We start from the raw sequence: 14696 nt of genomic DNA, 5'->3' as shown, positions 1-14696 counted from the left end.
GGGGTGAACAATAGGTGATTCAGACAAAGAGAATTTCCACATACTTGCAGTACAGTGATTGACAACGTTTGCCGAGCCAGGTCAGAGTGAAAGAAGGTCGAGAAACATCGAGCATTGTGCTAAACGTCTGGCATCATTAAAACTTGTCGTAAATATTAAAAGGTTCTATGTGATCATTTTGCTTCTTGTAGGTCGCCCAACAAAAAGACTGATTTTTTTGCCCAATTTTGGGCTGCCTGCAAAAAGCAAAAACCCAGACTGCCTCGCCCAACACCGGTCACAGAGCGGTCTTTCTAAATCATTTTTTAATTTCGTTTCTTTTAAAAAGGACTATTGACCTATGGTGTATGAACATCGCATTCATTGAAGTGCCTTTTTAAATTTCATAATCATTACTATATTTTAAAATGTTTTAGTTTGTACCCTAGTGCAGTAGATAATGTACATGTGCAAAGACAATCTATACAGTGGACAGTCCTATCTGCAACCACTTAAAGATTTAAAGTGGAATTAGACGGATTGGCCACCAGGGAGCGCATGGCAGACAGATAGCCGCTATGCCTGCTCCCGAGCCCAGAGTCAGAAAGGGTAACTGAGCACCCCCCTTGTGCCCCATCAGGAGCTGATAACAGGATTGGCACTCGCTCCTGTTGGCCTGGGGGACCTCCGCCCCAAGTTTGCTGAGAATTGGTGTCAGAATGGCAAAGTTAGCTGTGTGGAGGCGAAACTTAGGAATCGGCTGCAGGTCGCATACACAGAGCAGGAGACTCAGGCGGCTCCCAGAGGAGAGGGCCCAGGCCCCGGATCACACCGTAAGTACGCTATGCCCTGGAGGAGACGTTGCATCGCTTTGGTGTCCCCCAGCTCTGTAAATGGATGGTGAGTGCGACGAGCCAGGGGGCACGCAGCCAAGGCAGCCCCAGCAAGAGGACCGGGGGGACCGCCAGGTGCCACACAGGCAGGGATGAGGGAGCGCCTGCCCACATGCCCCGCACGCTTTGGGGAAAGGAGTGAGCCCCGGGAGGACCATAGCCCGTGAAGAGGTACCGGCCTAGCTGACGGTGGGGTAGGACACGGGGCCCCCGCTGCGACCCCTCGAAGACCTGGTGAGCGGAAGGAGAGGCAGTGAGCAGAGGAAGTTGGTGGGCTCACGGGCCCACCCCCACCCCCCCGGTGGGGAGGTGAGTGCAGAGCAGACCTAGACTTGTCCTGCTGCCATGGAGAGGACCAAGTGGAGGTAGGCTCAGGGAGGGGGCCGCCTGAGAAAGGCCCCAAAGCCCTGAGGGGGAGGAGAGGGCGCCAGAGCCCACAACAACAGCAGGGGGAACGGGTGGTGAGGTGTGGGCCCCCTCGACATCAAGATGGGTGTGTGCCCTCCTTGCTACTCCACCTAGGCCAATGGAAGGCTTGTATCTGGGGTTGGTGAGAACCTGTGTCCACACAGAAGATTAGAGGGGAAGGAAAAGCACAAATAAAGAGCCCTGAAGCAGCAACACAGAGCCTCCAGAGGACATTGGGGGACAACTAGCGACCACACAGGAGGAAAGAACCTGGCCCTCACCCCGAGGGGTCTTAGCCTACCCGCCCAATAGACGCAAAAATCCATGTGGGCAGTAAACAAGGCCGCACCTCCCTGGACTTAGACTTCCAACCTGAGAAAACACTGCCGAAGCTGAAACAAGGGGCCACAACCTGTCCAGAGGTGTCAGGGACAACACCAGAGGAGACAAAAAGTGAACGAAGCGGAACGGGGACCCCCGGAAGAGACCACACGAACCCTATGAGGAGAGTGGCATATAAGTAAGGAGATCAAGCTACTCTTGTAGGCCGGAAGGACAGGAGAGTGCACATGTGAGACCCAGAGCGAGGTGGGATTGGAGGACCCCCCTGTACCACTCCGTCCCAGGAGATAGAAGACTGGTGAACAGGGTAAGAGGAGGAGGACGAGAAGAGGTGAAGGGCCACCACTGAGCACAGTGTAAAGGGCCCAGGGGAATTCGGGACCTGGGGCAGCCGTCTAGGGCACATACGGCTTGGAAGTTGGGAGCGGCACAGCCCTGCACCCCCCTAAAAAGAAAAGACGACGCCGGGGATAGGTGAGATCAGGGCAGGACATAGTTGGTGAGGTGAGGGCCGCCTCCGTTGAAAGAGGGGCATGTGCCCACTATGCCACAACCCACCCGGAATTTGCCACAGAAGCATGCCGGGTGACGAGGAAGGGAGAACGCTTGAGTGGCAGGCAGCAAGGGGGAGAAATACCCACAAAAAGGACCCCGGAGAGAGAACCACTGAGCTTCGGGGAGACAGCAGAGGGGGACCGACTGTAGAAAGGAGCGAAAGGTCCAGACTGGTCCTCCCTAGACTTAGCCCACCCGTCCGAATGAAGCAGGGTGTGAGGGGGCCAGGAACAGAACTGTGCAGCAACTAAACAGAACATTGGACCAGGAAAGAGAGGGACGGGCCGGCCACTGAGGAGACAACTGATAGCGCTGAGAGCCTGAAGATAAATGAGTTGGAGAAATGTCTTGAGAAGTTCCAATTATAAACTCCTGCAGCCAGTGCCCCCCAGACCTTGCCCACCCAGGCCAGTGCAATGGAGGAGGACTCAGTGTACACCAAGAAAGACATAGCCGCACTGATGGAGGAAATAAGGGGAATGCCCTCAGCACTGGGCCTCAGGCTAGACAATATGGACAAGAGAATAGACTCCATCGATGAGAGGGTTCAAAGACTGGAGAACAATCAAACTTCACTTGATACACTGGAAACACGGATGGACATGAGGCTCTGGGAACTGGAAAGGAGAGAGAACAAAGTGAAATTAAAAATGGACGACTTTGTAAACAGGGAGCAAAGTAACAACCTCTGTTTCTTTGGTTTCCGGAAAGAAAGGGGTTAACCGAGGGGGATATAAAGAGGTCGATCATGGAGGTACTGAGAATCCTGTTCGGCTCAGATGCAATTGATGAGCCCACGATAGACCGAGCGCACAGAGCAGGAGGTGGAACGGGGGGGGTGGAGAACGGTGTTGGCGAGGTTCCACAACTTCCCTGAAAAGGTAAGGATACTTGAGAAGGTAGGAAAGGCGGGACCAGTGACCTATGGGTCCGCAAGGGTGGCTATCTACCAGGATCTGTCAGCTTTTACATTGGTTAGAAGGAAGCAATGTGGACCCCTGACGAAATGGCTCACTGACAATGGGGTGAGATGCCGATGGGGTTTCCCTTTTTCAATATCCTTTGAGCATGAGGGCTGCTCCTACAGACTGATAACGGAAGATGACATTCAAAGGACGATCACTGAACTCATGGGGGACTCTCAGCCCCTCCCAAGGGGCCGGGCGAAGTAATGGAAGGAGCATGCAGCAATAGCCAACTAAACGACAGACAGAAGATCCCCAAGTCACAGAGGTTTAGAAAGCTCAATACTCCCGCAGGGGGAAGGGGAAACCGATGAGTAATTAGAAGACGGGTGTCTCTGGGTCGCTTTGCTATGTAAGGAAAGAGTGGTGTGGCCTGTGGGGCAGGTTGTTGGCAGAGAAAAAGAGGAGAAGTGACGATAAGGGGGGAGGGAGGTGATTGGAGGCATTTTGAGAGGGGGAGCTCAGGGAAAAGTGCATGATTAATAGCGGGTCTGAGGCTTTGGAGGACCACTGGTGATTTGATCCCGTCTAAGGTGACAAATCTGGGTGGGGTTGGATGCCAAGGGGGCGAGGGGGCGGGAAGGGAAAGGGGGAGTTGGGTCTGTTGTGCAAAGTTCAGAGAACAAGGTGTCAAGGTTTGTTAAAGGTTGCACGGGCTCCGGAGATGGAGACCCTAGCAAGGGAAATGTCTTGGGGGAGGGGGAGTCATGTGGTGGTCCGACAGCGGAGTAATGTCTGGATCGGGTGAGATGAGCGTTGGCTCACTCAACACGCGAGGCCTCAACTCACCAAATAAGAGGTTGATGGTGCTCTGTGAAATCCAGCAGGCAAAATTAGATGCCTTCAGGAAATGCTTTGGCATCGGGCAAAGGTGCCCTGACTGCGATCCCGGGAGGTGGGAGAAGTGCTCATGTTGTTGTGGAATCGGTCTTCGCTGAAGCCACTGGAAGATTTGTGTTTGTGAAGGGTCTGTGGCGTAACATCCGCCTCACACTGGGCTCGATCTACGCTCCAAATGTGGCTCAAGGTGATTTCTGGGAGGGGGTCCGGAACAAGTTGATTGGGATGACGGAGAGTCGGTTGATGGTTGGAGGGGACTTCAATATGGTGCTAGACCCGGAGAACCATCGCAGGAGGATAGGGATGGGACTGGCGATGAGGGGAAGGGCACGGAATTTGGAACACTTTAGACAAATAAATGAGGTTTTGGGCCTGGTTGATTCCCTGTCGCCCACCCTGGAAGGGGACAGGCAATTAACTTTTTACTCGGCGGTCCACAGTTCATTATCTCACATTGACCTAATCATGGTCAATGCAACCATGAAAACGCAGTTGCTGGAGTCTCCGGTCACCCCAATCCCATGGTCTGATCACGATATGGATAGATTATCGCTCGACACAGATTGGGGGGACTCGGGAGGTGACTGGAGGTGTAACGATTTCTTACTAAAAGATAGGGAGGCGCAACAAGAGCTACTTGTGGGAATTAAGTAATACTTATGGGGGGTGTAGATCAGGATAGGCTACAAAAAGAAAAAAGAGAGGCAAAAGAAGGAAAGCATACTACGGCATAAAATAGCGCAGCTACAGCCGGGGGGTGGCTGGGGAAACTATATCTCTCTGCTAGAAGCAAAGGATCTCCAGCTCTATAATCCTCAGTTGAAAGCCATTATGACCCAAGACACGGAGAAGAAGCTTCGGTTCCTGAAACTGAAATACCATGAGAAGGGGGATAAAGTGTAACGCTCACCTGATTCTCGCAGAGGCGCCGGTCTTGACTGGGCGACTACCGTATCTTCAAAGGTGATGTGTAGCACCCGGTTGGCTCTTTGGGCTGGACCTCTGTGCACTGTATGCCTGACGTGTAGAGTAAGATGTCTGCAGATAGAAAATATGGGGTTAATGAACTGGGGTTATTGGGGTGTCCCTATCTCTTTCCTCTTCTCCTCTCCTGTAGACCCCCAAAGGTTAACGCTCTCACCTTAGGTAAGTGAATGCCGAGCTCTCCATCTGCCTCGGGGCAGGGTGCTGTAACCAGTTTCTTCACTGGATAGGTAGCGCAGGCCTCTTGACTTCAGAGGACTGCAGTCCGTCGTTTACTGCACGAACGGTAAGTTTCGAGTCATTCAAATGTCTTTAAAGTCTTTAGTAATGATGTCTCTTGTTTTGCAGGGTTCCGGCGATGGCGGATGACGGGCTGAAGTGAGTTGAAGATGGAGCCCGTGTGATGAATAGAAGCGCCTGGAAGCACGTAAGTAAGCGCATGTTGCCTGCTTCACTATGCGCTCTAACTGTCTTTTTATTTTGCAGGTACGAGTTCGGAGCGGCTGCAGGGTGCCGGAATACCCACTGGATTAGATGTGGAAAGGAGTAATGGCACGTGAGTATTAAAGTTCCCCAATGTCTTTAAACGCACCTTGTTTTGTCTTTCAGATGCGGGATGCAGCGCCGAAGGCCTCCGGAGCGTGCGAAGAGTTGGTAAACTTGCCTTTCAGATGCCGGAATGCTAACCTGCACGGGCTTTCTTGTCTTTATAGGTGTTGCTGAAGACTGGATTCAGGATGGTAAGCCTTTGCCTTTCAGATGCCGGAATGCTAACCTGTTCTTTCTTGTCTTTATAGGTGTTGCTGAAGACTGGATTCAGGATGGTAAGCCTTTTTCCTTAGGCCCAGGACCGGATGCAGAAGACACGATGAGCGTTCTGCTGCAGAGGTTGCAGAATAACGCAAAGCAAGATTCATCCACCGGGTGTGGTTTAAATAGCCTCCTGTAGTGCTTAGGTGTCTCCTTCCACAGCCACGCCTAAGTAAGAAAAGAGTTCCTGGTAAGAAAAGAGTTCCTGCCTTCCAGAAGAGTTCCAGTGTTCTGAATCTAGGGAGTGGCTCCAGCCCCACCCAACAGGAAAAGTAGTTCCAAACAGAAGAGGATCAGAGGCTCAACTGGCAGGCAAGTAAGTAGCATGGTCTGCTGAAGGTAAGTCCACCCAAGCATTATGAGCCCGGCGCTTCCAGCGCTGGGACTGGGCATATTTATGAGCCTGGTGCCACTGGCGCCAGGACTGGGTCCAAAAGGTCCCAATTGGGACTGGTTGGCACTCGGAACCTGGGTTATGGATCTGCTTCCAAGGGAGTTGGGAAAACCCTGACCTTTTGGAAGCAGAGATCATGACAGTACCCCCCCTCAAGGCCCCTCCCAAACCGGGCTTCTCCGGGGGTTTTGGCTTGTCAGGAAATGTTCGGTGAAATCTTTTGATTAGGCGAGGAGCGTGGACATATTCAGCAGGTTCCCAGGATCTCTCTTGGGGGCCGTAGCCTTTCCAGTCAATTAGGTAGAATAGTTTATATTTGGAGATCTTGGAGTCCAGAATGCTTTTGACTTCAAACTCGAGTTCTCCATCCACTAGGATAGGTTTTGGAGATTTGGTTAGTCGGGTTTGAGGTTGCACGGGTTTTAATAGAGAGACGTGGAAGACCGGATGTATCTTCATGTGCGGGGGCAAGTCCAACTTGACCGCTACTGGGTTTACTATGGTAGTGATGGAATAGGGACCAAGGTATCTTGGGTTGAATGTGCGTGGCCCTTTTAGAGATAGATATTTGGTGGATAACCAGACTTGATCCCCTACTTGATAGTGATGGGCTTCCTTCCGATGTTGATCTGCTCCTTTCTTGTATTGTTCTTTAGCCCTTTGAAGGTGAGAAACAGCTTCCTTAAAGGCTTGGGTGATTGTAGAATGCAGGTAGTCTACTGCTGGTGTTTCAAGATCTTGGAGGGGATCCAACTCCGAGGTTCGAGGGTGACTGCCGTACAAAAGAAAAAACGGGGTTTTCCCAGTTCCCGAATGGACAGAGTTATTGTAGGCATACTCGGCTATCCAAAGGATATCTTTCCAAGTTTTTTCAGTTTGTTGCAGCATGCAGCGTAAATACTGTTCCAGAGTTTGATTGGTCCTCTCGGTTTGTCCGTCGGTCTGAGGGTGGTGACTGGTCGATAGTCTCACATCAATTTGAGCCGACCGACAGCAACTTCGCCAAAAATGAGAAATAAATTGACTACCTCGATCCGAAATTAGAACCGAAGGAAAACCGTGCAGTCGGACGATGTTTTCGAGAAATTCTCGGGCCAGAGTTGCTGCTGTTGGCAAGCCTTTGAGCGGAATGAAATGCGCCATCTTGGAGAATAAGTCCACGATTACTAGAATCGTATTGTATCCGGAGCATGGAGGTAGATCGGTGATGAAGTCCATAGAAAGCGTATGCCAAGGGCGAGGTGGGATGTCAATAGGGCGTAAGAGGCCTGCTGGTCTTTCCTTTTGACTCTTGTTTTGGGCGCATACTCCACAGGACATTATAAAGTCTCTGATATCTTTTTTCCAAGACGGCCACCAGAAGTAGCGCTTGATCTTTTCTGAGGTCTTGGCTATACCGGGATGACCTTCCATTAAAGAGTCGTGATAACAAGAGATTACTTTTTTCTGTAAATCTGTGCTGGGTAGGTATAATCGTTCTTGGAAATACAATAAGTTGTCCTTTACTGCAAAGTCCTTTCCCTGCAGATGCCAATTCTGTATGTCTGCTGGAGTTACAAGTTGCCTGGCTTTATCCTTAACTTCCTCTATGGATTCTGTGGCGATTACACCCAGAATTCTTTGTTCGGGAATGATTGGTACAGGTTTAGGGTTGACCAAGTGTTCTTCCACTCCCATCCGAGAAAGGGCATCGGCTTTACCGTTCTTTGTACCAGGTCGATAGGTAATTATGAAGTCAAACTCGGCAAAGAATAATGCCCAACGGAGTTGTCTAGAGGATTGGGCTTTTGCGGTCTTCAAATATTGCAGGTTTCGGTGATCCGTAATCACAGTAACGGTGTGTCGGGCCCCCAGCAGATAATGCCGCCAAGCCTTAAAGGCAGACTTGATAGCCAGAAGTTCCTTGTCATTAATCGTGTAATTGATTTCAGGAGGCGAGAATTTGCGGGACCAAAATGCCACGGGATGCAACTGATTGGTTACCGGGTCCTTTGTTGATAGAACTGCCCCCATGGCAAGGCTTGAAGCATCAGTTTCCACGATGTAGGGGAGTTCGGGGCGAGGGTGTTTTAAGATTGGTGCAGAGATAAATTTAGTCTTCAAATCCTGGAAAGCTTGTTCCGCCTCGGTAGACCATTCAAAACGTTTGTTTTTCTTTAACAAGGCAGTGATGGGCTGGACTATTCGAGAGAATTCGGGGATAAACCTGCGATAAAAGTTAGCGAAGCCTAACATGCTTTGCACACCTTTTACGGAGGATGGTGATGGCCATTTGAGAACTGCATCGACCTTCTTTGAATCCATACGCACTCCGCCAGGTGATAATATGAATCCCAAGAATTCAACTTCAGTCACGTTGAAAACACATTTTTCCAACTTAGCGAAAAGTTTGTGTTGACGCAATCTTTCGAGGACCATTTTCACGTGTTTCCGATGTTCAGATTCCGATGAAGAATAAACGAGGATGTCGTCAATGTAAACAACAACACATACATCTATGAGCTCTCTGAGGACATCGTTCATAAAATATTGAAAGGCGGCCGGGGCATTGCAAAGTCCGAAGGGCATGACCTGATATTCAAATAGCCCATACTTGGTGCGGAAGGCCGTCTTCCATTCATCGCCCTCTTTTACTCGTACCAAGTGGTAAGCTCCTCTAAGATCCAGCTTTGTATATATGCATGCTTTTCTGACTTGGTCCAGGAGTTCAGGGATCAAAGGTAACGGATATCTATTCTTAACGGTGATCTGGTTCAGGGAGCGATAATCGATACAAGTTCTAAGGTCTCCTTCCTTTTTTGGAACAAAGAACAAAGCTGAAGAAGCAGGGGACTTGGAAGGACGAATAAACCCATTTGCCAGGTATTGATCCAGGTATTGTCGAAGGTGAAGGTTCTCAGGCTCGGTGAGGGCATAAATTCTACTACAAGGAGGAGTAGATCCAGGTATCAGGTCTATCTGGCAGTCATAAGACCTATGAGGAGGTAGAGAGTTAGCCTGATCCTTCCGGAAAACATCTTGGTATTCTAGGTATTCGGGAGGTAACTGGGGAGTCTCTGAAGAAATTGCGGCCAGTGCAACACCAGGTGGAGGGTGACAAGTAGAGACACATTCTGGAAACTGGACCGTTCTTGCTCGCCAATCGATCAGAGGATTGTGTTTCTCTAACCAAGGTATTCCTAGAATAATCTGAAACTGAGGGGCCTTGATCACATCGAACACGATCTTCTCATGGTGTCCATCTTGACTTACTAGCGTCACCTCTTGAGTGGTATGCGTTACTGGCCCGGAGGCTATCTCCGTACCATCCACCGTAGTAATGACGTCCTTTACAGCCTTGGGACAAAGAGTTAGATTCATCCTCAAAACCATTTCATGATCCACATAATTGCCGATGGCACCGCTGTCGACGTAAGCTTCAATTGCATGTAATCGATCCGGATTATCAGGGCTAATGAGGACCATAGGTATCACGAAATGCGAGGTCACGGAACTGGTTTTCACGCTCGGCAAGAGGACCTCTATTCTTGTCGAGCGAGGTCGTTTCCCTGCTCAGAGTTTGTAACTTTGGTAACTGCAGCTCCTACTGCCTTCTTGGCAGGTTTCACCGGACAGTCTCGAAGAAAGTGCCCTGAGTTTCCGCAATATAGGCATAATTGCAACTGTTTCCTCCTTTCCCGCTCCCTTTGTGTTAGAGGACCTTTCAGACCCCCTATTTGCATGGGTTCCCCGGAGTCTACTCCTTTGGAAGGAGTTGGCGGTTTGGAAAATACTCGAGCATCAAACTTGGAACGATCGGCCTTCCTGTTCTGCAGCCTGTGATCTATTTGAACGACCAAGTCTATATAATCCGAACAGTCTTGTGGGGGATTCACTACTTGGGCTAAAACGTCTTTGAGCTGTCCACGTAGACCTCTATAAAACAGCGTAATCCTTTTGTCCTCAGGCCATTGAGTTTCCACTATTAGTCTATTGAAAGATGCAATATAAGCCAAAAGGTCTTGATTACCCTGTTGCAACGAAAGAAGCTCATTGTCCAAGGCCTGCCCCTGTGAATGTCTTGCGAACAGTTTTTCCATACTAAGCTGAAAGGCTTGAAAATCATGGAGAACCGGATCATCTTGATTAACTAGAGGGATCGACCAGTCTGCCGCATTGCCACTAAGGTACGAAAGTACAAAAGCTACTTTTGCTTGATCAGTTGGAAAGGCTGCTGGCCGGCATAAGAAGTGCAACCGGCACTGATTGATAAATACTGCAAACCTCTTTGGGTCACCAGAAAATCGTTCGGGCGGAGCCAGAGGTACATTCCCAGGTAGGTTGATCTGCACTGGATTCATAGAGGATGTTGAAGGAAGATTTGCCCCTGATGCGGGTAACGGGGTCTGTCCGGCTTGTGACTGTAGCACTTGTCTAGCAAGATTGTCTGTTCTCTCCTTGGAAATAATTAGTTCCCTTCTTAGAGCATTCGTTTCCTGACGAGCTGCATGCACTTCTGCCCTTAGTTCCCCAAGTAACCGGGCTAGGGGGTCAGTATCCGAGGTTTCCATAGCGCCTGGGCGAGAGTTTTGCGGTAGGCTTTGCGTTCTGTAACGCTCACCTGATTCTCGCAGAGGCGCCGGTCTTGACTGGGCGACTACTGTATCTTCAAAGGTGATGTGTAGCACCCGGTTGGCTCTTTGGGCTGGACCTCTGTGCACTGTATGCCTGACGTGTAGAGTAAGATGTCTGCAGATAGAAAATATGGGGTTAATGAACTGGGGTTATTGGGGTGTCCCTATCTCTTTCCTCTTCTCCTCTCCTGTAGACCCCCAAAGGTTAATGCTCTCACCTTAGGTAAGTGAATGCCGAGCTCTCCATCTGCCTCGGGGCAGGGTGCTGTAACCAGTTTCTTCACTGGATAGGTAGCGCAGGCCTCTTGACTTCAGAGGACTGCTGTCCGTCGTTTACTGCACGAACGGTAAGTTTCGAATCATTCAAATGTCTTTAAAGTCTTTAGTAATGATGTCTCTTGTTTTGCAGGGTTCCGGCGATGGCGGATGACGGGCTGAAGTGAGTTGAAGATGGAGCCCGTGTGATGAATAGAAGCGCCTGGAAGCACGTAAGTAAGCGCATGTTGCCTGCTTCACTATGCGCTCTAACTGTCTTTTTATTTTGCAGGTACGAGTTCGGAGCGGCTGCAGGGTGCCGGAATACCCACTGGATTAGATGTGGAAAGGAGTAATGGCACGTGAGTATTAAAGTTCCCCAATGTCTTTAAACGCACCTTGTTTTGTCTTTCAGATGCGGGATGCAGCGCCGAAGGCCTCCGGAGCGTGCGAAGAGTTGGTAAACTTGCCTTTCAGATGCCGGAATGCTAACCTGTTCTTTCTTGTCTTTATAGGTGTTGCTGAAGACTGGATTCAGGATGGTAAGCCTTTGCCTTTCAGATGCCGGAATGCTAACCTGTTCTTTCTTGTCTTTATAGGTGTTGCTGAAGACTGGATTCAGGATGGTAAGCCTTTTTCCTTAGGCCCAGGACCGGATGCAGAAGACACGATGAGCGTTCTGCTGCAGAGGTTGCAGAATAACGCAAAGCAAGATTCATCCACCGGGTGTGGTTTAAATAGCCTCCTGTAGTGCTTAGGTGTCTCCTTCCACAGCCACGCCTAAGTAAGAAAAGAGTTCCTGGTAAGAAAAGAGTTCCTGCCTTCCAGAAGAGTTCCAGTGTTCTGAATCTAGGGAGTGGCTCCAGCCCCACCCAACAGGAAAAGTAGTTCCAAACAGAAGAGGATCAGAGGCTCAACTGGCAGGCAAGTAAGCAGCATGGTCTGCTGAAGGTAAGTCCACCCAAGCATTATGAGCCCGGCGCTTCCAGCGCTGGGACTGGGCATATTTATGAGCCTGGTGCCACTGGCGCCAGGACTGGGTCCAAAAGGTCCCAATTGGGACTGGTTGGCACTCGGAACCTGGGTTATGGATCTGCTTCCAAGGGAGTTGGGAAAACCCTGACCTTTTGGAAGCAGAGATCATGACATAAAGCGGACAAGATCCTCGCATTGACATTGAGGGAAGAGAGGAAGAGGAGAATGATAGGGGCTATAAGGGCAGAGGAGGGTGGATCTGTCTTCGACCCCAAGGCTATTGGTAGTGAATTTGCAAAGTTCTATAGCAACCTCTACATGTCGGAGCGGAAGGGGGAGGAGTCACAAATAGATGCTTTGCTGAGGGCTCTACTCGTCCCAGGGCTTCCACAAGATGGAAGGGAGGACCTTGAGCGCCCTATAAGTGTGGAAGAAGTCTTGATGGCCATTAAGGGTATGAAGGCAAGGACAGCCCCGGGGGAAGGTGGCTTTACCATCCAATTTTATAAGCTGTACAGGACACTGTTGGCCGCATGCTTAGTGAAGGTGTAAAACGCATGTCTACAGGGGGAGGCTGTGCTATTCCAAAAGGGGGGAAGGACCCAAGTATGTGCTCCTCTTACAGACCCATTTCCCTTCTTAACAGTGACATGAAGATTCTGGCGAAAATCATGGGAACTAGACTAGAGGGGAAAATACAAAAATTTGTACATGGAGACCAGGAGGGCTTCATAAAAGGGAGACAGGGCTCTGACAACATTCAAAAGACTATGAATTTGATCCATGGTGCACAGGCTGGCGACTTGGACACTTTCTTGGTGTCGCTAGATTCTGAGAAGGCCTTCGACAGAGTCGAATGGCCCTTCATGGTGAAGGTCCTTGAGAAGATTGGATTCGGCCCAAACTTCCTGAGATGGGGAGAGGAGCTCTTTAATAAGCCCAGGGCCAGAGTTGGTGTCAATGGGGGTCTCTCGCAGGTCTTTGCTCTGACCAGAGGAACGAGATAGGGGTGCCCCCTCTCCCTGCTACTTTATGACTTAACAATGGAGCCGCTGGCGATTGCGATCCGTTCCAATGAGCAGATCAGGGGCATAAGCGGTGGGAAGATCAAGTGAAAGCTATCGGTTCTTGCTGATGATATATTGAGATACCTTACCAATGTCCAGCACTCACTTCCGGCGCTCATGAAGCATATTACGGAACATGGCAACCTCTCTGGGCTAAAAATTAATGTAGGGAAATCATGCATTATGCCGATTCTTAAGCCCAGCCCCTTCTCGATTCCAAGAAACGATACCAGGGCATGAGAGTGGACGACAGGGGCATAATGTACTTGGGCATCTAAGTGACTAGAGACTTTGGGGAGATGATTTCGGCCAACTATGACCCATTCCGCACACGACTGATGGCAGACCTGAAAAGGTGGGACCCCCTTATTCTGATGTGGTACAGTCGAATGACATCTATTAAAAGGAATGTTCTCCCCGACTGCTATACTTGTTTACAGTCAACCCAAAACAGCTCCCAAAGAGGTTCTTTCTAGAAGTCACAGGACAGCTATGTAGATATATCTGGGGTTATAACACACCGAGAGTGAAAATGGTGACTCTGATGCTTCTGAGGGATAGGGGAGGATTTGGGTTTGTAGGGGAGGGTTGGTCCAAGAGACCCCCCTTGCCTACATCCCTTCCCCAGGAGAGGGCCATGTCTCATTGGGCGTCCCCTCATACCACCAGGGCCCAGGTGGTGGAGGGCTCACCTGCTGAAGACATTGCCACCACGTATTGAATTTAGCTAGGCCTCAGAAACCATTTTGTCAAATAAAGATGGTGTGAGCTCAGCGCACTGTAGCGCGGCCCCCACCCTCGGAGAGTTTCAATTATCCCTGTTGCCGCAGCGCCCTGGCAGATCCGCTGTGAGCCCGTTCCCACGAACAAGACGGACATGAGCTAGCGTAAGATACTAACACTGTAACATTTCACCTTCCGCAGTGTATCACTGCTCCCAGCATGATCCGGCCAGCGAGGCCTGGGTTATGGAGAGAACTGTAAAATGGTCATCGGATGAAAGCAGAAAAGTCCCCAAATACTAATGCCAAAACTACTTGTAATACGCGCATTCTCTTCACAAAACTTCTTCTATTAAAGAAACCTGTAAAAATGTGTAATTATGGTAGAACGCATGTTCACATGACACCAGCAATGAAGGACCCACACCCCTGCAGTTGTGTGCAAATAATAAAAAGCGTTCCGGGGGACTATTCGTTATATGTATCATTGAAAAGCTTACACTCGACGGTCCCGCGCCATAACCTAATTAATGCTGCTAGAGTACAAGGGAAGACAAGTGTAATCATACAGAGGGCTCATGTGAAGGACGCGCGAGAATGCACCTGTCATGTGTGTATGTCTAAGCCCTTATGTGCCACTACGGCCACGCACAGTGGCGGGTCTCTTTCTTTGTGCCCCACCAACCACACTACTACCTCACTTACTGCAAATGCATATGCATATAACTAGATGCTGTAGTTGTTAAAACATAGTGTACAAATAAGGTGCTCAGACTGGCTATATTTGAGAGACATTTAGCAAAGTTGAAATGTATGCTTTCGAGTGATCCAAATGAGTATTATAGAGTGTTCAAATGTTTGTACCTAAAGTCAGCAACACACGAGGAAGATACC

At 49.7% G+C, this 14696-nt stretch overlaps 1 protein-coding gene across 1 annotated transcript in view; it reads right to left on the bottom strand.

Moving 5' to 3' along the window:
* DRC1 (dynein regulatory complex subunit 1) overlaps window positions 1–14696 on the bottom strand; it is a 742360-nt gene that overhangs the window by 432853 nt on the left and 294811 nt on the right. The gene's annotated exons all lie outside the window — the stretch shown is intronic.

Source organism: Ambystoma mexicanum, chromosome 4p, assembly GCF_040938575.1.
Source record: "Ambystoma mexicanum isolate Mex_15411 chromosome 4p, UKY_AmexF1_1, whole genome shotgun sequence".
NCBI classification, from domain to species: Eukaryota; Metazoa; Chordata; class Amphibia; order Caudata; family Ambystomatidae; genus Ambystoma; species Ambystoma mexicanum.
This window is presented reverse-complemented; position numbering and strand designations above follow the sequence as displayed.